Source organism: Bombus affinis, chromosome 13 (genome assembly GCF_024516045.1).
Source record: "Bombus affinis isolate iyBomAffi1 chromosome 13, iyBomAffi1.2, whole genome shotgun sequence".
Taxonomy (NCBI): Eukaryota; Metazoa; Arthropoda; class Insecta; order Hymenoptera; family Apidae; genus Bombus; species Bombus affinis.
This window is the reverse complement of record NC_066356.1, coordinates 1,907,280-1,933,475: the sequence shown is the minus strand read 5'-3', so window position 1 is coordinate 1,933,475 and position 26,196 is coordinate 1,907,280. Positions and strand designations below refer to the sequence as shown.

The 26,196-nt window shown below is 37.5% G+C and overlaps 1 protein-coding gene and 1 long non-coding RNA gene across 2 annotated transcripts in view; one reads left to right on the top strand and one right to left on the bottom strand.

Annotated features, from left to right (window-relative positions):
• The window catches only part of LOC126923449 (zwei Ig domain protein zig-8-like), a 418,101-nt gene that overhangs the window by 97,133 nt on the left and 294,772 nt on the right, over positions 1-26,196 (bottom strand). The window lies entirely within an intron of this gene.
• LOC126923454 (uncharacterized) lies at positions 6,134-8,218 on the top strand. The gene is made up of 3 exons (XR_007713167.1): positions 6,134-6,277; positions 6,645-6,847; positions 7,535-8,218. It is a non-coding gene; the product is annotated as an uncharacterized LOC126923454 (long non-coding RNA).

The following is a 26,196-nucleotide window of genomic DNA, read 5'->3' as shown; positions in this document are numbered from 1 at the left end:
CGTCACTGATTACGCTCATCCCAAAACCCGGTAAACCAATACACGAAACTAGTTCCTATCACCCAATTAGTCTTCTAGCCACTTTGTCAAAACTATTCGAGAAGTTGCTAACGAATCGACTCCTTCCACTCCTAGAGGATCTGAAAACACTGCCAGATCATCAATTCGGTTTTCGGAAACAACATTCCACAATAGAATAAATCCACCGAATAACACACAATATCAGCCAAACCCTCGAAAAGAAAAAATTCTGTTCAGCGGTATTCCTTGATATTCAACAGGCATTCGACAAAGTATGGCATGAAGGGCTTCTTTACAAACTTAAAAAAATCCTACCGCACACTTACTACTCCATCCTAAAGTCCTACCTAACCAAAATTCATGGTTAAATACGTAGACGCCATTACCACATTTCCAATAGAAGCGGGCATACCCCAAGGTAGTGTCCTCGGATCCCTGCTGTTCTCCATCTACACTGCCGATTTACCAATATCAGCAGAAATAACTATAGCAATATTTGCTGACGACACAGAGCTATTAGTGTCCCATGCCAACCCGATGATATCCTCATCCACTCTCCAGCGAGGTCTCGACTCAGTGGAAAAGTGGTTCCACAAATGGAGTTTCAATATTAATGAAAAAAAATCCACACATGTAACCTTCACGCTGCGAAAACAAACCTGTCTACAGGTCTCCATTGACAATATAACAGTTCCTAACAAGGACACAGTCAGATACCTGGGCATGACTCTGCACAGGAGATTAACATGGAAACAACACATCGTAGACAAATCTAAACAACTCAGGGACAAACTCAAAAAATTTTATTGGCTCATTGCCCGCCGCTCCAACCTAAGCATGCAGAACAAAATTATGCTCTATAAGACCGTAATAAAATCTGCCTGGATTTACGGAATCCTACTATGGGGAACAGTAAATAATTCCAACATTGAAATACTCTAACGTCTCCAATTGAAAACGCTAAGATCCCTAATAAATGCATCCTGGTATGTTACCACCGAAACAATCCCCCGCGACCTCAAGATACCTACGGTCAAAGATGGAATATACAAGTCCAGAAGCAGGAATCAACAACCACCACAACCCATTAGTCACCCAACTACTTGACACGACGGACCAGATCCGCAGACTAAAAAGAAAATACCCTTTAGATTAAATCCTTAGATCTTACTAGAACCAACAATATAAAACTATTATAAACCATGTCATTGTATCACGCTAAATGTAGTTACCGAAAATTCTCAACGAGAATTGATTCTAAATATTCTAATAAATAAATTCTCAACGAGAATTGATTCTAAATATTCTAATAAATAAAAAAAAAATATAAGTACAGTCACGACAGATTGAGGAAAATACCAGATAGTCGTATTCCTGCTGAGTTGGATGTCTGTAGTGATGGCAATAACAATGACCACGACAATATGAGTAATTCGATCTCGGAAGATCAGTAGCACTATGCCAATAACACCCGGCAGAGCGACAATATGATAAAGCTCAAGGAGAGCATGTTATGCTTCTCGGAGCGACAATATGATAACGCTCAGGGAGAACATGTGATGTTTCTCGGAGCGACAATATGATAAAGCTCAGGGAGAACATGTGATGTTTCTCGGAGCGACAATATGATAAAGCTCAGGGAGAACATCTGATACTTCTCAGAGCGACAATATCATAAAGCTCAGTGGGAACATGTGATGTAGTTTGCATGCTTCTCGGGGCGACAATATGGTAAAGCTCAGTGAGACCGTGGGACGAAGCTCTATGTGCTTATACGATCTAGAAAACCGAGATTTATTTGGGGTTAGGTTGTGAGAGAATGGTCCATCATGCCGTTACGATCCGACTGATAACCCACAGGATGCAACTATCACCTTGAATACTAGTCATAAAGCTACCAATTCTCATTCTCTTTTATTTCTTTGCTGTCAAACCTCCGAACAGAATTTTATTGTTACACTGGACCCTTGGCTTATTCGAACATTTAGTCAAATTGTAAATAAAGTTAATTGTATCGAGTCTAATGTTAGAAAACTCAATATTTTAGTTACACCCGAGAACGTGTAATAGTCAGAATGGCCGTGTCGGAGATGAAAGAACACCGGAACCTTTCCTTTGGAACTTTGGGAAGACCCCTTAGTACTGTAATCTAGATTTCACCACATATTAAGAAATTGTTGTCATTCGATCTGACTGTATTTATTTGAGATTTATGATAGTGAGCTCGGGCTCGAGGCGACAACCAGTCGCTGAACGTAGCCGCGGTCAAGGGATGAACGCTTTGTCTAACAAAGGTACAGGGTAATATTATAGCTCTTCTTAAGAAAAAGAAATAGTCGTAACGACACTCGACAGTAAACATCCCAACAGTTTCTGTCCCGTGGCTCGCCACACGCAGACTCTATTCTTCGAGTAAGATGATTGCCAGATGTCAATGCATCTCCACAGTATATGTTTAGCTAGCCTGAGGACCCGTTACAAATCTTAAGATTTAGTTAACTAAAGTCCTTCAAACAGACAAACAGTTTTTGTCCCAACTACGGGAAGATAGGAGAAATCTATTTTTCACGAATGACGCCTCCCGTTACCAACTTTCTCTCAAGGGCGGTTAGCGCATCCTTCTTCAACTTCTAACATAGAAATTAACCAATTAACAGGAACGTCCATTTCCCTCACTTTCCGAACGAAGGCTTTCCTCAATGAATCCGATGATCTTGTGTCCTTAGACACACCCCATATAGTTTTCCTCGACAGCGTCACCGTGACGGAGAGCCACTCTCTTGTTCAATCTCATCAACGATTGAAGTATCATTCTTATACGTAGTGATTGGTCCATGCATTAACATTGAGTACAACTTAGACGCTAAAGAAGAGTAGAGTTCGACACCCCGTTGACCGCGGATTCGTTATTGAGCCTAGGATCATTGTCATTAGCTTCTCGAGTATCTAATTATCGCGATTACTTGTCAAATTCTATCATAATCATATTTGCACTAGTAAATATCTCCTTTATTGTATAATGATAACGTCTAATGCCAATGGGGATTCGTTTCACGCCCTTAACCTTAACTCTAATCTTAACGTCAACCCTACATATATATATAAGTTTTAGCGGTAGATCAGTTTGCAAGAAAAAGTAGAATTCTCAAGTAGTCGAGGAAATGGTTACAAGTTTTTGGAAATTTCTAACCTAAATAAAACAAAGTTCATGCGAACCCTTCTCGTGTGTAAACATATTATACAAGTAGAGTAACCATTATTTAAATTGTTTCAAGAATACTTGCAGTGGCGTAAAGGAAGATCTTCTAAAATATGTTGTTCCATAATTCACGGGCAGAGAATGTTTACGTATTTTTCAAGTCGTTAGTATCGATCGCCGTACTTCAAAGCTGACCCCAGTCAAGCTCTCAATACATCTTTCTTAAAATATATTATCTCACTGACGAATAAATTTTTAAAACCTGACTTGGCCGATTTATTCGATATTTATCGATTTGATTATGTTATCGAATATTAATTGACTCGAGCGAGAAAAAGAAGAAATTTACACAAGCGATTATACAAGCAAAATTTTCCAAAAGTTAAATTAGTTTTGGAAAAACAACTGTTGCAAGTTACCTATATCATTCTATTTTTTAATAGTTGAAATGATCGTCATTCGGACGGAAATTTTGACGCGGAATAGAAAAAAACAAGCGTTTTAATATCAATATGAAAGGAGATTTAAAAATGTTTAGTTATATTTAAATAATTTCATACTTACAATACTCTAATAACATAACATCTGGCTAATTTGCTGCAGTATTCTGTTTAAAGAGGGAGAGACAGAGAGAGGGGAAGAGAGATACCCACTATTTCCAAGGAACGTAGTTTGAGCGGAAACGGAAGCCCTAAAATACAGATGTAGAATTATGGGAACCGATAGGATATCCATAAAACATCATTAACCAGCACGGTTATTGGAAGCGAGAACACAGCAGTAATTATAACCAGGAATCACGAGAATGTAATGGGAACAGACAATAACTGTGAGAGAATATTAATGCATTCTACTTAACAAAGTCTGAATTGGGTTAGAGTGAACGCATCTTGTCACAAACTTAAGTTCTATTGCGAATTCTTGCCGTTGAAATCAAATTTTAACACGTTGATTGCTATGTTTGCACAAAACCAACAAAAAGTCAGGTAACTTAACTAGTATCTGGTACCTACTATTCTATTCTACAGATCTTGATCATAAAACATACTTTATGTCTTCTGTAAAAATAGATATTCTTATTACCATCAAATGAAATTGAGAGAAGTGTGTGTTTTTTGATATATTCACTTCAATACCGTTCGATAGACGTATCGACGTCATTCTTTCTAACATACTTTTCAATAATCTAACGTGTGTTAGATATTATATTAACAAGTATATCATACTTAATCATTGAAGAATACATTAAGCAGTCACTTCTCACGAAATTAGAATATATATAGTTTGTCTGATTAATTAATCCATACGAAACATTGTGCGTGGTCATTTAAACTCGTTCCACAAACGAGCAATCGTTCAAACAAGAATCCCTTTAATCAAGAAAAACTAGCGCAGTCCCTGAAGTAAAACTTTTACGCGCGGTACGTTTAATTCTGCATCTTTTCATTTTGACTGTCCTTCCGACCAAGTAATTTTCGTCAAGTAATTCCGATAAAACGTTAACACGCGGCTCTTCAAGTTATCTTGTCATACCATATCTCGCGAGTGCTACTCTGTAATTTCTGGCTGGATGGATCGTGTATACGATTCGGAGTCGCGGATAAAAGACGAATCGAACTGATAGAGGGTTAAAGAAAGCGAAAAGGGAAGATAAGGCGAACAGATTGTCTGACGAAACGAGGAAAAAAAGGCAAGGTACCTCTCTCGATTATGCATGCTTTCCTGACGCAAGAACTGGGCTAATGGTTAGTATTCTAGAGAATTATCGTTGCAGACTAATTGCGCCCATGCTGGCTGTTGCCCAACTGCTCTCGCTGCGGAATGTTTCTATTCAGCGTCTCTTTGTGTGTCAATGAGGAAACACTTATATCAAGAAGTGTGATGTACATTGGATGTTAAAAGCAAGCATATGTTTGAGAGTATAACGTTCTGTCAGCTGTATGTAACTTTCCTAAGTATCGAACAAGCTTGAGCAAATTGAATTTGAAATAAAAATAAGGAAGATAATTTCAAATAATGAATCATCTCAAATAGGTATCTTGTTATTTTCATTTTAAAGATAACACGGGTAAAGTAATTTTATTTCTGTTAAGAACGAACAAGACACCCTGTACGTTCTTTATTAGACTACTCTGTAATTTGAAATCATACAAATAAAATAGAACATCGCTAAACGTCCGCCGTACCATTCGATAGCTTGGCAAAGCTCGGTCATTCAATCACACGAATCACCGTAATTCACCGCAATCTAGAAATCTACTCAAGGACGGTTCATCAAAGGTTTCGAGTCGCTTCAAACGAAGCCGGAAGAGAGGATGACAAAAGGAATGAGCGAAACAAGCAGTCGTGTCGTGGACGAGCTCGCGAGCGTGCGTCAGTAGAAATCCACGTATCTGATACCTTTTTAATTAATTTCATATTCTCTCGTCTCTCTCACATATATTCCATGGGCAAGAGAAAGAAGCACAGCCAGTGAAAGAGGGACAGCCATCCAAAGAGGCTTCGGCAATTCAGCTGGATGAGCAACGAGTTTAAAAGCTGACTCAGTCGTCCAACCAAACAGACAGACGTGCGTATACATGTATATACAGATACATGGAAAGAGACACAGATATACTGTACGAATACAAAGGAAATTCGTATACAGGTGTGAACCAGAGGAACACACAAAGTCAAGCAGGACACGTTTGCACGAGCGATTGTGAATTTCCACGAGACGGTTTGTCCTTTGAGCCTTGCTGCGTTGGCCGGCAAAGGGAAGATGAAGGAGCTTGTAATTTTCCGAGCTCCGCGTTTCAGCTCGCGCGGCTATTTTCTGCGGTTCACGCGTATTATGCAACCGACCCGGCTTGAACTGGCACGAGCTTACACGCCTCGCGTGCTTCCACTGTGTTCTCTGTTTCGATTCTGTGTGTGAGTTCGCGCGGGTATGCGTGAGAGAGAGGGAGAGATCGCGCATTCAGGAACCACTGATGAACGCGTGCATATTCAACGCGCGACTCAAAGGGTGCTTTTGCATTCCGTTACATGTGCCCGGGATGTATCAAGAATTTGGTGGTAAGATGATTTGTTGAACCTAGTTTTTACGTAGCGAGGATAGTTGCTTATCATAGACAGTTTTTATCTGTATATTGCGTGTGTTATATGAAACGGATTCAAATTTTCTTCATTAAAAGGAAGTTTATTTGTCATTCGCCGAAAAAATCTCAAATTGTTCTATATAACATACATATATTACATTCATGAGAGATATCTACAAGTATTGGAGTACTTTCGCGAGTCACCGTATGTATGGTAATCGTTAAATTATCTGGTTCTCGGACCGTCGTAGCGAAAGCTCAAACAAGCCTTTCGATTCTTGCTACGATATAGGATAGAGGAGTGGAGAACAGTTCAATTTGAAATGTGACAGGCTACGTTACAGGAACTGAAACACCGAGGAACGGAGCAACGGAGAACTATACGCGGAAATTGCTGCGGGCACGTAACAAAATTTGTCAGGAGATGAGATTTTCAGCGAAGGCAGTTATGTACGCCGTAAGAATGAATGGCCGACCGGTGGAAAACGAGTTCTCGTGGTGCTAACAATAAGAGCCCGTCCGTTTTCCTGATGAAAGGGATTTCCAAGTAAGTTCTTAAATTTCCGCCCTGCGATCTGGTTCGCGCGGATGGACGAATGGATCTGGCCGCGAACAGATCTTCTCCTTCGAAATCTAGTTAATAATTATTCAGTGTAAAAGCTTCGGGGCCTCCTGGCGAAAACAGTCGATTGGAATCGGTTCGAGAAGAAATTCCTTTTCCGACCGTGTCGGAATAAATCGTCGACCAGAAGTTAGATCTTCGTGGCGTGTTTTAATAGGTTCGAGTGGCAACTGTTTAAAGTTGAAGAGTATTGGATGTTCATTTAGAGAATGTAGAGCTAGCTTGATTACTTTATGAAATAATTATCAATTAACTCATTGTCGTCTGTTTATGAGGAAATAATTAATTAAACTGGAACTAGGCTACCTGGCAAATGTAAATCTTTCGTGTTTATTAATTAGAATATATATTCTTAATGATACCTAAGAATTCTCCATAACTGCTAATTCTGAATTAATCGATTAATATAATATTCAATACCTCAAAAGTATCGATTAATTTCAAGTAATTATTATTTCGTGTGGTTCTCTGCACTTCCACATTACTTCTCTTTGTATTATGTGTTTTGATTTACGTCTTTGATTTCGTATTTCCTCACAGTTCATTCCAAACATTTCATATACATACGTTGTACCTCCTACAATATTTAATTTAAGACTCTATTTGTTTCAGCATTTCATACAGACGGATCCTCATAAATGAAATGCTATTACGGAGCAATAATCGAATACGTTATCGATAAAGCAGAAAAAACTACTTGGCCAATAGATATATTCAAAATTGTTAAGGTTGAGGTTGACTGATTGAAGAACGAGTGGATGAATTTGTAATAGAAAAATATATTGAAATAATTAAAGGTATAAGTATAAGTATAATGTATAAGTTTATGCTGATTCAGAGCCTTATTCTTTTAATGTTACAATACAAAGAAATCGATAGGGAGCACTTTCATATATTTATAGCAAAAAGACATTACCAAAAAAGTTAACCTTATAGCTTTAGCTAGAGGCTACAAGGAACATAAATAGAAATCTGTTTATTAGTTCCTTTGTTCCTAGACCTTGCAATCCGAAATATAATGTATATTCAAGGGTACGATAATATGCACCTCTCCTTATTTAGAATATTTCTGCGTAATAGCGGTCTCCAGGTCATGGATGTACATAAATAAAGATTTTTTTTATTTGGAAGTAGTTTACAATCAATTCTCATTGAGAATTATAAGTAAATTACACTGGCGTGGTACTATAACGTGAATAAGTGATTATCGTATGTTTGATTCTAGCTGAATCTAATGTTTAAATCTAGAGGGTAATGTCTTTTTAGCCTGCGGATCTGATCTGTCGTGTCAAGTAATTGAGTAACTAGTAGGATTTGGTGGTTGTTAATTCTTATGTTATATGTATTACTGAATTTGGATATTTCTTTTTTAACTGTGGGTATCTTAAGGTCGCGATGTATTGTTTCGTTGGTAACATACCAAGGTGCATCTATTAAGGATCTTAGAGTTTTTGATTGGAATCGTTAAAGAATTTCTATGTTGGAATTACATAAATAGAGATGTAGAGTTTTTCTTGAAGTAGTTACTTCAACAAAAATGTTTGTGATAAATGAGCCGACCTATAAAAAACGGTGCTATAAGTCAAGACTAGAATCCATGATAACACTGTTGCAATTTTTATGCTGATCTGGGACAGATCGACTTTCGGCTGCTTTGCATATTACGCGAAATCTTTCTTCGCCGATAAAGCTGCCGAACCAAGGCTTACTCGAGATTGACTTTACATCGGTATTATAAGAGCAACTTTGGGAGCGTGATTGGCCTGCCTAAGGAAGGACGGAATGTTCATTGCTCCGAGGGAACACGTTATTTCCATTTTATTTTTAAGGAAGAACGTCTTTTGAACATTTGATTGTAATACTGTGACCGTAGAGCATTGAACGTTTAGAAAAGTATTATAATTCACGAAGTAATAACATTGCGCATGCGTATAATGTTAATATTTACGTAATAATCACATTCTAAGGGTGTACGTAAAGTGCATTTAATGTTACCTTATAAACTAAAACTTTCAGAATGAAACATTTTTGTCACCGGTTCGTAACAACTGCAGTGAGAAGGAATTTTATGCAGAAAAGTTGCGAGATACAAAACTATTTACGATAAAGCTGAGAACATCAAAGGGATGATTGTAATAAATCTGAAAAGAAGAAGCAGATATGAAGTGGTACATTCAATGAACATACCTTAATTTTTTCCATGCGATAGAAAATAAAAAATATGGCAATAAGATTCAAAATTAAATTCTACTTCCAATTTCCTGATATTACAGCTTGCATTCCAATAAACTCAAAGGAAAATGGAGAAATCCAGAACCTGACGCGATGAACTTCAACACGAGAATTATTAACTTACAGCCTACGCATCCTTTTCAAACAAGTTCAAATAAAGCTATTACGTTTTATTACTAACAGTTTGATACAACTAGATTGTATTTATGGAAAATCTTCATGCGTAAAAATCCACAGGATGTATATAATATACAGTAACATACGAAATATTGAAAGCGAAGTCATTTCCAAAAAAAAAACAATCGTTCAAAAGCATAAGATTTATATAATCGATTCGTATAATCCCACTATTTTTAATATTGTTTCTAGCGATGTAAGGAAGAAAATATTTCAGAAATATACTTTCAACCTTCGTTTTTGAGGGTTATTTTCTTAAATAAGGACAATTATTGATGTAGCATAACATAGCACGACTAACTACTAAAAAAAATTTGTATATAAAACTAAAAATAATAAAATATATAATTAGGTTCTTAAAACGTCGAAAGAGACAAAACGTCGTTTCTCCTGTCATTTCAATTTCTCCTGAAATTTCAGAAATTGTAGCAAAACTACCGATGCAAAGACAACCAACCATTTCTAGAGGGACGAAAGCTTTTATTACACCTCGATGTGAGTCCCGAACGATATCCTTCATGCAAATAAACCGTGTGATTACACGTTACAACGTAAGTGGGAAACGGAAGGCTGGTTCAGGAATGGCCTCCGTACTCGTGCTACTCTTTGATCCCTAGTCTATACATTAATCAACTCTGCGAGCAGAACGCGCTAGCTGACATTTGCTAATTAAATTTCAGATACTCCGAGCTGGCGCAGAAAGAGACGTGTATTTATGCTTTTCGAGAAGCAACTTTGAGCCACGAACGTGTCGTACAAAAACGCTTCCAGGATGTGATCGAATTTTCCTACTGTGCTTCTGTCCGTCATACCATGCGACGTGCATCGCGCGTATCCGGTTGTGCAACGATCTATTTTTCTTTCTTTCTCTTTTTTCTTTTTTTTACGAAAATTAAAGTCACTCCGGTAAATCGCGAAACGATCGTTCGCGTGTTACGGTAAACAACGGCAAATTGAATTTTGTAGAAAACGTCGATATCAATATGGGATTTTCACGCTGGAACGAACGAAAATCAGAGATTTAATCTGCGAATGGACGATTGAACTTTATTTTCGAGAACGCTCTCATTTCGCCGATCGAGGAAAAGAGAGATAAATTTACGACACCAAGGTACACTGTTGCTCGCAAGTGTGCAGAGTACATACACAGAGTAATGCAAGTATGTAATTACTTACATTTTGTCAAAGTGTACAAATTAATAACGAAATGGCAATTAAAAGTAACGTACAGTACACCTTTTTACGGAGTTACTTTTGCGATTTGCTTAACTGAAGGAAGCCTGCGGATGAAAAGGTTTCATCGAACACGACGTGACTACGTTTATGGCTGTTTTATGGCGTAAAGATGCATTTAGGAACGTGACTGAATTTTATGATGACGCTGAACGTGTATCAGCTCTACGGATAAATTTAACACGACAATGTCGTCCCGCAGGATTCAGTTCAAGTTGTGAACTATGATGCTCGACTTTTATCCGTTCGCTCAATAAACTTCGTGTTATCAATACAATTCTATTGATTAACACATTTCCCACGATTTATAAAAATTGCTTTTAATTATTTGCGAAAATTCTTATATCTCGATCGTATCGTCAAGTACGCTTAGAGATTGATCAAAGTATTCGAACTACAGCAAGTTTTTATAAAAAATGTGTCATGTGCGTTAAACGAGATTGTTTGAAACGTGACTATCGAGATTATATTTCTGTTCAGATGCTTGGAACCAAAGTTCTCTCGACAATTTTTAAAACGCTTCTCACAATTTGTCACGTTTCCTTATTTTTAACAGCAAGAAAAAATAATTTAGAAACAATTTAGTTAAATTTAACTGTGACATCTTGCATAAGATAGAGGGAACGTAGGAATCGCGAGGAAGGAGCAACGAGATTCTAATCAACGATCAAACATTTGAAATGCTTTCGAAAAGTTTCCAGTTGATCCAGTCATTGCTAAGATCAAGTAGTTGCAAGTGGAGTGCGCGATGAATTTAAGCGTGGTCGCAGCTTGTTCGGATGTGAAAGTAAACGTAATTTGTCGACTCGATGTCCTCTCGAGAGGGCTGCATATACATGTGCCGCGATCGAACGCAATTGCGACTCACAGCTGCACCAGGCAGCTACGAAACCAATTACAGAACTGTGTTAATCTCTCCGATGTTTCGAGTAGTCCGTGTCAAACTTCTGACTTTAACTAATTCTCGACACTCTATTTAGGCTTTGCTCTATTTAGTGGTATATTAATATACAATACCTAATAATAGTAATATTATCTTTGATATTGGAATAAAATCGTTGGTGTTATAAATTGATTTTAATATTTTGATAATTACGGACAGGGTGGATAAAGGTACATTCCGAGACGCAAGAATCGAATGAAAATCTAAGTTAAAGTAGCTTACTCTACTTACGAGAAACAGCTTATTCGCTTCATCAACTTAACATCACTTTTCTCGTAAAAGAATTTTATATTTGTTCCGTATTTTTAAATTTACAACTTTTCCTCGCAGACTTTATTGACATATCAGCGAACATCTTTTATCATGTTGTTAATTCGATGAAAATCGTCAATGACCCCCAAAAAAGCATCGGTTTTCAAACGATCAGACTTGTGTTTTCGTTTAGCATTGTAATCTCAAAGCCGAGGAAAAAGAGGAGAGTAGGGAAATTGCAAAATATATATTTCGTTACGCACAAATCCGTCGGTTAATCGAAACGCAGGATTCTTTTGATAATTGTAGTTCCCCGGTGATATGAGGGATGAAAGAAAGATAGTTATAAAGGCTACCGACAGGTAATTCGATCATACTCCTTTTTCTGACAGGGCAAAGCAAATTAAAAACGCGAAATAAAATTCTCTTAATCTTCCCTTCCTTTTAATAGGAAATTCGTACTTTGTGCAGCTTTATCCAATAACGTAGAAATCTATTTATTGTCGGAATAAATATTTTCCGATCAAATGGAAGTTTTAATTATTCATGAAGAAATAACACAAAGAAGAAAGTTCATTAGTAACGAATAAATAATCAGAATTCTAGAAGCGTAGCTTGTTTACTGCTTCTTTAATGTTTGTTGGTTTAACGAAGGAAATGTTGCAGATTTATTTTGTAACGTTATATTAACGCAACGAAAGATACGAACGCTTTTCACATGATATGAATTTCATCCATTTGGTTTTCATTTCATATGTGCGGCTCTTTCTTTCGCTTAACCATAAATTACATAACGTTAATTTCGAATATGCATATATCTCCTTCGAAACTATTTGGAAGACCACGAAAACGCGAAACTGCAACTCTAGTAAAGCGACGTATCGGAGCACGGACAGCAAAAACCACACAACCAGTCAATTAGAATAGCTGGTATCGCGACGTTACGTTATCTCCTTGGCGAGCTTTGAATACAAATCATTCCGTGGATTACACGATATGCAATGCACGCGTATATGTGTACACGAGTGCGCGTGTGTGTGGGTTAGAAATACAGGGCACACAATTAGATCCTGCGGTGGTTGGTGCCAGTCGGTCACGAAACTGCCACGAGAACCTGTGCTAATCCCTCCACGTTGCGCTACCATGTCACTTGTCTCGATGTCGCGACGCTTTGACGACTGCCAAGCGAGTTTCAACAACTTAGTTTTGCCTCCACGAATCTTCGGATGTGTCGTACCGGCAAATGGCGCCTGGCCACATTGCCGGAATTCAGGCAGTTTGGTTTTGCCTTTCCTTCGTCGTTTTCGATTTTCCAACGTTCCTTATGTCCCTCGACGTGGTCTCCTTTGACACGCGGTTTGTGGCAGAATCAATGTATTCGGCGACTATTCGTTGAACACCAGTTCAGTTTGTTCGAAGAGATTCGTAGCAACTTGAAAATTATGGTCTTAATTATCTTTAAAGGTATCCTTTAGTTAGGTATACTTTAATTTCCAGCAGAATAAATTTCTTAATTCAAATCATTGTCATTCACGAACTTTCGAGAGATACGATGTTTGTAATAATATTTTTGGAAATCATCGTTGTTTTGCATTCTTCGCATATTTTAGTAGTATTTTGGTTCCTAGTTAGCGAAGAATGAATTCTTTTGAAAGACTGGCGGAATTTATTTATTGATAAAATTATTTGTATGATACAATTAAATTCATTGACATCATCAATTTAAAGCTGGCTCTTCAGTTTATAATACAGTCCAGTTAAAATTGTCTTTCTATTTGGTTTTCTTTGGTATTCAAATTTTTGAACTGTTATCGTAAACATTCACGAATAGAGCTAGGATGTATTTATCGAATAATGTTCATTTTATGATATAAAAATGCATTTTAGACGACCTATGACAGACGAAAGAGATTTCGACAGAAATCCAGCTACGGATGGAAATTAAATTTTCACAATTTCATTATTGTATGCACACAGAGGCACGACACTTTTTTTTTAGTGGGAACCTATGAAATAGGAACACAGGGGAAAAGAAGAGATTGTAACGAAATAAATTTCGAAAATCTAATTTGTTCATACTCCCCAAGTACCAAGTGCACATGAAATGGTCGGAAACAAAATTTTCTGCCATCAAACTAACTTGTATTATTAATCTATATAACAATTTCCTACGAATTTTAACTATTATTATATCTAAGTAATATTACAAAATATAATGTAAATATGTATACGAAGAAACAGTAAGTGAGAAACAGTCACGATAAAATGTATAATGTAATTTGAAATACGAAGGATTAACATTAGGATTATTTACATGTAATATATACTTATACTTAAGCTGTATAGATGTAATAGCATTCGTGTAGAGACAAAAAATATTCGAACGCGTGTTTCGTTTGCACAGTAGTCAAACGAAATATAAAGAGGTAAAATGAAATATTGATTGCTCCTTTTCTCCCATTCACTTCCACTTAATAATGGCGTTCCAATTTAACCAAATCTCAGACAATAAAGTTGATTGTAGAAACGAATATTGACTACTAATTTAACACTACAGAGGAACATATGGCAGGCTCTACCGTAGTATGTAAATGCTATAATAAATACAATGGTACGCAAGTATTTTTTGCAGTCATTTTACATTGAAACGATTCGTGTTTCCGATACTTTGAAGAAAAGTTTAACGAATTTAGGAAACGACTAGAGAAGCGATCGTTTGTGAAAAATCGATAGATATTCGAAAATCGCATTTAATGGAATCTCACGCATTTTATAAACGAAGAGCAACACACGTGGAACAATCGTCGGAGTATTTAGCATCGAATAACCGGAGGACGGAATCGGATTTATTCGTATTCGACGGGGATCGATCGGTCGGATGCTTGGGCAACGTCGGGAAACGGGTAAACGGCGCGAACAAAGCCGGCCAAACAAAATGACGCCATTCTTCAGGGCGAGTCGTTCCAATTTCTACACTTCGCTGCAAATATTGCCGCGTGCCGGTGTTTTTGCCGCCGACTACGCCTCCTTTCGCGCCGTTTCAATTAAAACAGCCAACCCAGCCAAAGAATGCGTGTATTCCGCGCGCACCACATACTTTTTCTATCACCCTACCCTCTAACGACAATTGCGATCCGAGCAAATATTTAGACCGCATTGCACGCTTTTTCCACCGGAATCCTGGGCGAATTTTTCGTTGCCAACACTTGCCGTTTCTTCGACATTCACAGCATCCTTGCAATCTTCTCGCCGTCGTGAGTACGCGCCAGGAATTTCGTACGCGACTTTCGAGATTTGAGAAAACGAAACGACTTCCCGATAGCGATACGCTTTCTTTTCAGAGAACTTACGAGCTTATTGTCTGCCGCAATATCGAGCTTCGTAATGAAAATTTATATAACATACATACATGAAAATAATAATTCCCGGTATATAATCATAATTTATTATAATTCTCGCAACTAGTAGCGAGACACGTTTCTCTCTTGTCACATGTTGAAATTCTTCTTTGTGTTCATAATTTGCGTGCCACTGCCTCTTGTGGTCACTGTTACTTCGATTTTATCGAAGCTGAAGGAGAATCCTAGATTTGTTTTCGCGAAACGATCATAACATTCTATGGGTAGAAATATGAAAAAATGTCATGTATGTAACATAGATAGATTCGCGAATGCTTGTTTGGGAAATTGTAATAAAAATATAAAAATATAAAAATCCGCATGCCTGAGTAAAATGCGGGATGCTTAGTGTGTTGTTATCGAAAGGCGCTCGACAACCATATCTCTCGACAGCTAGTGGTATTACTCGTCACGCTTGTTTACAACTGCCAACGACTGAACACAAGTGTCGTCGTTATACTTTTCGTATTTCTATATATTTGCACAGTATCTTGTTGTTTTTAGCAGCGTCCCAGTATTCATTCAATTCATTTCAATCTCAGCGGCTATGTGCTAGAGCGCAAATATTGAAGCTGGCGCGATGACACGTGCCGTTTGTTAGGTTTCGTGTGCACCATGTATCCTTTCAATTAAAATGAACGCATGTTGAACAATGGTCGTGCTGAGAAGTGTTCTCACTCTCCCTCCCTTTCCCATACTCGTTTCTACCTCCTCTCTTTTCTGAATGGAATCATCCTATTTGTTTTCGACATTTATCCAATCACACATCTCCGAGCTACCCCCTTTCCGTTCCGAGCGTTCACACTGTTCAATTGTCCCAAATTAGAGATCCAGAGAAATAAATAACTATAGAGATGTAATCGACAAAATGTAGCCTTAATTGGTTTAAAAATTTGGAAAAACTTTGAAACGATCGGAAATTTGTCAGAAGATTTATCCTATATTTGTATATGATTACGAATTGATTTTGCAATTAAATTCATAATACAATTAGATAATGAGCAATGAGAAAAAATTTAATATTCTGTTATAATGTATTAAAAAAATTCATCAGCTTCTGATTTACAGGTCAAATTTCTGTAAATATATTACAAATGAAGGAAAAAAGGTACAAAACAAATAAGCATGCTAATTAAACGAATAAAATATAAGAATCCAAGTGAGTAAGTAAAGCAGGATGACATATAGTCAGACGTATCGTTTATACGAACACTGTTAAAATTTTGTATGTGTGATTTATATAGAAAATGATTATATAATCATTTCTAATACTTTGACTTTGACTTCTACTAAAAAAAATAAAACGATCAGAGTTCAGATTCTTCTTTATGAAATAATTCAGCAAATACGCTATCGTTCTCAAAGATGGACTACATTCGGCTATCGAGTCAACTCGCAAAATTCGGCTATCAAATTACGCACATTCTTGCTTCCGCAGATGCATGAAAACGTAGCGAAACGATTTCTCTATCAACAACTTCCGGTGAGCTTAACTTGGAGCAAACAAAATTACGGTACTGAAAACGCAGCGTTCCTCCCGGGATGATTTCTCGCAGCGAAGCAGAAAAACGTGGAAACGCAGACAGAAACGATGGACCAAAAAGCGGCGGCAATTCAAACAAAAGGAAAACAAGCACGCGGCTGGATTCCGCAAATGTCTCGGCGATCGGTACAATATGACTTTCCGATCTCCGGCCGACTTATATCACGGCTACCGGAGGAAATAAGTAGTTCGAGACTTCTTCCGTCGTTCTGGGAGAGGCATTAACGATCGCTAAAACCGATAAGAAGACTTCTTTGTTCACGGAAGGAGAAGAAAGAAAATTTCCAGCGGTTCCATTGATCGTCTTATTTTCGCCGACCTATAATGCTTTCTATATATCGTTTACCTCTCAAAGACGAAGCAAATGAACACGGTTTAGAGGGAGCAGAGCCATTATAACAGAGGCTGTGTACCTTGTTTGCGGTATTCCCCCGTGACTGGTTTAACTCTCGGTTGCAGGACGAAACGCGACGATGCAGCCCGATGCTTGCTCTTTGGATTAATTAGATAAGAAACAGGTCGACGGATTGACAACAAAAGACGCGATCGGCGGAAAACGCTCGTTTAACATCGACTTCGATATCCGAATAGTTGACGCCGCTTCGCGATTTATTTCATGCTGTTTCTATTCCTAAGTTCTGTTACATACATAGTGACTCATGCAATCACGTTTGAACATTTACTATAGAAAACTTTTATGTATATATAATATCGTATGCGTCATATAAAGCTGTTGAGGTCATCTAATAGAGGAAGGATGAATTTGTAATAGAAATATACATTGAAGTAAGTATAGTGTATGCTGATCCAGATCCTCACAGAAGGTGATAGGGAGCACGTTGATATATTTACAGCAAAGAACATTGCCAAAAAAAAATTAGTCTTGGTGTGTAACTCTAGCTGAAAGTTACAAGAGACAGGAATAACAATCTACAAGCTTTTCGTTTCTAAACCTTGTAACAAAAAGTAACATTGATATTCAAGGGCACAATAATACAGACTTCTCTTTTTATAATTTTTATTTACTTCACTAAATTCTATTTTCTTCATAGCGGATCCAGGTAACGGGTAAATAAACGAAAAGATGTAGAGTTTTCCTAGAAGTAATTACTTCAACAAAAGCATTCTGAAATTTCATTAGTACTATAACGAGACACAAATATGAGCCATGATTATATTGAGACAATTTAAAACGTAGCTGAAAATAAAGTATTGAAGTTACAAGACGAAAGAACAATAGCAATTACGTCATCTTTGTTATTGAATAAAAAAGTCTAAAATGATGCGTGTTTAATTTCTGTCGAACCAATAATTATCTAACGCGAGTATCCTATGTACCAGTCGCCGAATTATTTCATTTTCCACTAATGACATATTTTACAGCGAGGTGCTAGAAACGTACGTACGCATATTCATATGTATGTCTTCGCATAATTTATATGCGCTATAGGTAGAATATCTAGCAATGTATTTATCACGTGTAATGGAATTGCGACACAGTGTGGCAAGACACGTATTCATACGACATAACAACAGTAAGCGTCCAATTTGTCGCTTGACAGATAACTTTTAATAGCGAATACGAGAATATTATATTGGAAAATTCATTACCAGCGCACAATTATGACATCTTAAAAACTAAATCCCAGAATTGATTTGTATAAAGTACATTGGAATTAGGATCTTCCAACCGGTTTTAAATAGGTCATACCGTTAAAAATCTGTTTTTTTTTAAATTCTTCTGTAATTTTTTATTTAAATACGAACGAGATCATTCGTCTGAATCAATATTTATGAATAAAATAATATAAGTTATCTTTAATTAAATGTCAACATTTTATTGTATATTATTAAAAAGCTTGAAATTGAACAGAATGCCAGATTATTCTTTCTCTCAGAGAAAGTCAAACATGGACACGGGTAGCTCTTATTACAATTGCTTCAATTTTCTCAGCCCGATGCTTTAGCATGGAGCTTCTTATAAAACTGCAAAACACATCATAGTATTAGCAACAATAATAGAATGGAACTTCCAAATTCCCATTCTCTCTTCTATTTTCGTCCAGGATCGTCGCAACACAGAGTTCGTAAACCCGATTTCTTTGCAGCGTGCATCCAACCAAAGAGCCGATTCAACAGTTTGACAATGCCTGGTCATTTTCAGGCATAGCTGTGAAGGATTCAGCGTGGATTAATCAAAGAATCCAAGTTGGACGCGAGGTCTGTATCTCTTACAATTCGATTCGTAATCAACGGACGTCCAAGGAAATTCCTTTCGAAGCTCCTTTGTTCCGCGAAACAATGACAATGTTCGAGTGCCGCCTGACCCAGGCGAAAGAAGTCAGAAGAGAGAAGACAGAGAAACGAAAACGGAGTAAAAAGAAGCGAGAAAAAGAACGAAAGACAAGGAGAGAGAGAGAGAAAGAAGGGCGAAGAGGGTGGAACTCTTTAGAGTGACTCGGAGCGTTTGCACCGATCAGCAGAATTCTTCGTCGAATTAGTCCAAGTTCTTGGCTTCGCGTCGAATTCGATGATGCCGAGGAATGTCGTCTACGGCTCGTCGCATAATGCCTGGAATGCTCTAGCTGATGGTTGCACAGAGGAAACATGCTTAATGATTTTACTCCGTTACAGCGACTGATAAGATCCTTGTGATCCGTAGGGATGCTTTGTGCGGCCGGATATTACGTGTTCGAATCCCTTTTAACGGATCGTTTAAGGGTACAGAGATTTTGAGGAATTGTGTGCACGGGATGTGGATATTACGGATTCTGAAGTGTCCTCGAGGGTTGTTTCTGCATTCACTGGATGTATAGTAAATAATATTACCAGATAGATGAGATTTGATGGCTGCAAGATTGGCCGTTAATGAAGAATTCGGGTAGTATGGAAGAAACGATGGGAAGAATTATGGTTATTAGGTTTTAATCAGTTCAACTATTCGTACTCATCATTTAGTTTCAGACAGAGTCACGAAAGTTTACAGTTTACATGTACTTGAATGTTGATGAATGAACTACATGTATTGAATAGGCGGATCACAAGAAGAAAAATATGGCAAACCCTCTTTGGTCAATGTTCTGATTTAATATGACACCATTGGAAATGAAAGCTTGTTAAATCTATTGTAGTAATTTCGTATCAAATATTTTATAGAAAGTTAACGAAGTATGTGAAATATTTGATATTATATATCGCAGTATATGAAAAATTTTGTAAAAATCATAGTAAACTAAGCTCTAATCTCGCCACATTAGAGATAACGTGATGTATTAGTCAACAGTTCCGTCGATGCTTTCACTAAACAATTTCTCCGACCTATCAAGCCAGACCACGATCGATTTCACCCTTCCAATCGCAACAAGATAATGGAAACAATTTCGAGACCGTGTGTCTAACCGAATTCTATGAAGAGGACACATAAAATAAGAAGGGATTTCGAGCATCTCGCCGTTTCTTCCGAAGTCTGGTCGTCGCATTGTCCAAGCGGAACGATTGGCCTTCGATTTGCCGGCTGCTCGTCATTTTACGTCCCTTTTCACTTAGCTGTAGCTCCCCACGAGACTAGATTTTTCTCGCTTTGGGACAAATCACCGCTCGCACCGGCAGAATAGCCGATTCCAGTGAATAAACTGACCAATCAGCGCTAATGGAACAGACCAAGTCTTTTGGTCGTTACGAATCTGTGGATGGCCGTTAGTTTTTCTTTCGACCGGTTAAGAATCGTTCTAGTCGATAAGACATTAGAAACCCTGGCGTTTCTTTTCACCGCAGTTCCTTTCGATCGCCGAAAATTAAAACGTCAGGGAAGTTTAAGTTGTTCGATTTTGTTTCTTATTTACGTTTTGTATTAATCTATTTCGATTTATGGAGGAATTTATCGATTTTAGAATTTCTAGAAATACAACTGTTTCAAATATGTAACACTTATAAATGGAGCATAGTGACAAATAAAATCCAAAGACAAATTACATAAATCACATAGAAATCGAAAATGAAGCAACCCCTAATCCTATTTGTAGAGTTTCCTAATTATGCTCTTAATTACATTCAAATCTATTTTTCCATTAATAATTAACATACCTGATAAGGAACAACCAGAGTTGTTAAAATTGACCAATCACAATTTTCACTCGATACAACTAAAGATTCACTTTGCGAATCATCGCGAAATCAACAATTCCTCGTTTTTAAATGAATTCGACCCGTTGGCAAAAACTCAGAAATAATCTGGGTGAGAGGAAGGCGACAGGAACAGGGAGAAAAAGCGAAGAGGATAAAAATAACGAAAGAAAAAGAGAGGCGACGAGTTAAAACAGTCGTTGACCTTAATTACACAGCAATCAAAGTTCTGCCTACAAAGCCGAAGCATCGTGGCACGGAGTGCCCCATGCGCATCGAAAGGAAAGGATTTTTCCGTGGGATTTTGATTTCCTCTCGTACGATCTGGGTCAATCGAGCGCTTTGACCAATCTTGCAAAGCGGAACCGCGTTCGTCGACGAGGAAAAACGATGTAGCCAAACGGACGAGAAAGGAAACGAAGCCTAAATTAATAGGTGTTCGTCGGAGAGGCTGACTTCGCTTTGCTGTCGCGAACGAAACAGTTCGAAAGTTGGTTGGAAAAGTTGTTTCGATCGAGGTATTACCGTAGACGATCGACGAAGCCCTGTTTAGAGAAGCAGATATCTCTCCCGAAGGAGCTTGCAATCGTCGAATCAAGGAAAATCCGTTTCTTTTCTTTCAGATAAAGACTCGTGAGAGAATCGTGAAAACATATAAGCAGCATCGATTTTTCAGATTCTTCTTTGTTTCGTTATTTGGCATCATGCGTTCAAATATGATCTTTCCACAGATTTTGGTATTTTTATTACAACGTATCGTCCTGCTGCTCAATTATCAGTTTATTTGTCATAGCGTATAATTGTTTGCATTGAATTTTGAAAAATATTTAAGGAAAATCAATTTGCGAATTCATGTACACAGATACGTATTTAACGATTTCACACTTTTGGAACTGAGAAATGAGAACGCTGATTAATTTGTTATTTGTTAAAAGGTACAAGTTAAATGAGTAATTGGGTAAACGAAGGAATGTCAAATTATCTTCTGCCCATGACTTTCCTCTGTTTGTTAAGCATTCTACTTTGACGAGGTAGCTTCTTGCAAACATATTTACAGCTTTTGCACCGATTCCTGTTTACTATTATACTTGTACTTTAGAGTAAATTTTTGTCTTCTGCCAGATCACGAAGGAATTTACGCTAGTAGTAGAGTTCCAAATAAAATACAGGAAACTATTCCTCGATATTTATTGCTTGTTTATCGCTTTATTTATTGCTCATTATTTATGCCAACGAAATAACGCAAGGATTCTTTTTATACGAAAGTGTGGCCGCAATTCACCACAGAACGTCACAGCTATTTTAACCCAAAGACCTTGTGAAAAATACTTAGCCACAAAATACTCTCTTTATGTACCGTCTCCGGGTTAAGATCCTATAATTTACCACCGCTAGAGCGTTGGCATTCCGAGACATTAAACGTAAAAAATACAACGCTCGAACTGTGGTACGCGTGCACTCCGCTAACGATAAAAATGAATTCTCAAGACAAGGCAACTTAACGGGGTGGACAAGGGTTTCGAGGGTTGGTAATAATTTCTTCATTTTCACATAAATGTCAAAGAATCGTATAAATCACTACCGTATCCTTGTGAAGGAGGCCAGTAATTAATTTTACTGCAGATTCCGTGCAACTTCAGTTATCGTAACTGTAACTACTGTTCCCCGACCCAGAAATGATACAACCAAATTAATATCCACTTAGAAGATAAAACGTGAAATCTTTTGCAGTCATCTTATGAAGCTTTCTGGTTCTACCCTTTTCGCAGTTTTAGTGCAATATTCATGGATGCTTCTATGAATTTTTCTTTTCTTTTGCTTTCCATCATAACACGATCAACGAAATCAACGAAATTTTTATCATTTAAAATAGAATACATATCCTTAACGCCTCGATATATATTTTTTGTAGCTAGTCTCATATATCCTAACACAAAATAATATTACAGAGTCGTTGTATCATTTTAAGCGAGCTCTCCATCCTTCAATGACGCAAGTGGGAAGATTAAGGGAAACGTGTTTCCCGTTTCTGCCACTCACATCGTTTGAACTCTTCAATTCTTTTGGAATTCAATTCCGGAAATACAGTTCTTCTGCTTCATTCGGAAACCTGAACTTTTCTAACGAGAATCATTCCATGGACAAACACTTCTCGCTTCGAAACGTTCGATGCACTCTATCAAACGAATCCAGCGCGCTGTATTTAATTCGCGTAATTACAAGATCCGTTTATGTCTGCTGTGTTCGCCGAAGCTACTTCTACAAAGCACAGGAACCTTGTCCCCATAAAACCCCTCATTCACGGTCCGCTAATTTCCAATCCCTATTAAACATCGAGTTAATAAAAGAGCTCGTCGCCTCGTCAAATGCCATAAAATCTGTATAGAACTCCTACAATTACATTGCGAAGACATCATCGAAGGTAATTAAAGCGTAACTCGATGAAATTATCGAGCTGTCGTTTCCAACATCCATAGAAATGTAGCTCCGTAATCTTCGCATCGTGTCGTTACATTTTCACCCGTACGTACGCGTAAGTTGCTTTCTGTCGATAGAAGTGAGAAGTTAGAAGTCAAATTAACGAACTCTGCGTTTAACGAAATTTCTCAATTTTATTAGCCGGATATACGATCGTCGTGCAACTCGAAGAAACGTTATTTCAGAAGTATTAATCTATTAAATGTAAATTAGAAAGTAAAATTTGCAGACGTAAAAATTTGTTGAAAATGGCTAGCGTCTGGCTCAAATGTCTTTTCGCGCCTCGTCACCTCGACGATTCATCATCTACCCTTGTTTCCAATTTCAATTTCCGCGTGTGTTAGATACGCGCATTGATTATTCGTTCACGTGTACGAATCGAGGCGTGTTTGTTCGATGAATGAACGTTCAATCGAACGGTGTGTTGGATTTTCTTTTTTGCGAAGAACACATTCATGGAGCTTGTCCAACCGTATTATTTTTAGGGAAAACGGCGGTTTCTGAGCGTAGGCTGTCACCAAAAATAGCTGCAATTGTATTTCCGTTTTTGCTGATGAAAATGTCAAATATGATATTTTTTTGATTATATATAATATAACGATTTATACCCAAGAAGTATGTCACAGCACATATTTCATGGAAATATTGAATTTTTCCTCCCGCATTTTATTCCACGATTGAAATCCGTACGCCGAGGTTAAAAAGGATCAAAGTTTATTGGAACGATCCTTTATTCCCAACTCCGATAATGATTTATCGCCAAACTTTGCCTCAATTTATGCATATTATGTTAATAAACTTTTAACCTATCGTTACAGACAGCGTCATAATTTCAAACATTTTTGTATTGTCTCTATCTTACAAATTAAGCTGAGACTAATTGCATTTTACATTCTAATTGGCTCGTAATAGAATATAAGACTGCACGGATAATATGAGATTTATGATAACTTAATATATGCCGACATTTATTTGGCGTATCAGAACAACCGTGAACGCACCGCAGTAACATTTATCGGGAATATGGATCAACCATAAAGCATGGCCACGTATTTAAGTCGTTAATCGCTGCAAGAAACGCAATATCCAGCTATCGTACACGGACGATTTCCCGGGTAGCTTTAAATGCTTCTTAAAATTTATCGTGTCACCATATAAAGCAATCGAAACTAAACGTTTTTAAAAACGCTGAGACTCAGTGCGGTTTCATGGCGCACATGAAATCGGTTGATGTTGCGATCGGTAATCTTCATAAAATCTGAAGCGAAATGGATCTCCTTTAGAAATCCGTTCGTTTCCTTTTTACTGGCAAATAGTTTTTTGTAACGTGCAACCAACGTTCGATCCGTGATCAGCGTGAAAAAAATATCCAATTTTGGAAAAAGGACAACGCGGCTGCGTGGCGTTCTTTGCCAACCGACAAAGAGCTCGCCTCCTAAGTTATAAATTGTATTAATGAAGGGATTATTAATTATAGCGGCGATAATTAATATCAAAGCGAGCGCTGACAAGGTCTCTCATTTCTCCTCGCATTGACACGGAAAATTGGTTTTGCATAATGCAATTCCATAGATACGACACGATGCGGAAAACGATACCCTAATGTAGCTATAATATGCTTATTAAGCGATTGAACAAAAATTTTCTTCCTTTTCCTCCTTTTTCTTCCTTCACGAGTGAAACTACAGTGTTGAGATATTTTGTATTACAGTGCTGGCTTCATTAATCGGGAACTTGCGCAGTAATTTACTAATAATATCAATGAATCAACACTATTTTTGTTAATATCCTCATAAAGTATACCAACGATTTATCTGTATCTTATGTGACTTGTAATTTAGTCCAATGATTTTTACAAATATAAAAACATTCGTTTCGGAAATTGTATAATAAATAGAATTTATTATGCAACTTTTATCGAAACTGATTACCGTTCGAGATAGTTTTTACGTTCGATAAATTTCACTTAATTTCCGTGAACGAGAATGTTTTCCCGCGCACACCTTCGAAATTCATTCGACGTTTCCACCTGATCCCCAGCGGGTCGATTATCGAAATCGTGGCAATTATTTATTCCTGCGGCTCGTTGATAAATCGACGTTGTAAAAACGAAAAAGGGAGAAAAGGTGGAAAGGAAATGGAAAAACGAACAAAAGAGTAGAAAGGGAAAAAAGGAAACGAGGAAAAATATCGAGGACGTGAACTTGCGAAACGGCGCGGCGCAACATTCGATTCGATTTAAATTGGCATTTACTGCATCGACGAAATAATGGTGGTGGCTTTTTTATTGGACAATTGAATGTTCATTAACGTATCAGGTGTCAGTCGGAGCCATGCACCTGCTGTCCGTTCGCCGTTTGTTCCCAATTATTTTGCCAACGATCGAGAATAATAATATTAATGGCCAGCGATCGTGTCGCAACGATATCGTTCATGATCGTTTTCAACGCGACCAACCTTCCTGGACGTAACGCTTTCAAACCAAACGGGGTCGATCAACTTTGACGTATTTATTAATGGACTGCGATGGTTCAATTTCCATTTCAACCAAATGTAACCTTGCTCTCGTAACCCTTTCACGACCAAATTACTCGCATTTAACAGTTATGCACGTTTGCCTATAATTTTTACACCGTTTATTTTACAGGTCGTTAAAGAAAGATCACAGAAGAAAAAACGCGGTAAGTACGTAAGTGGTATTTTAATATGACACATTGAAAATTATTTAAATATGAAAAATAGACACAGCCTGATGCAATCTGTGAATATAATCTTTGATATAATTACGATCTTTTGTGAAAGTAGACTGTTTGTCGAGGCATTTCTCTCGCCTTTTTAATTTTATGCTAAACGTTCGAAAAACTAATGTTAAATGTTGATGACGTCACGTATTTAC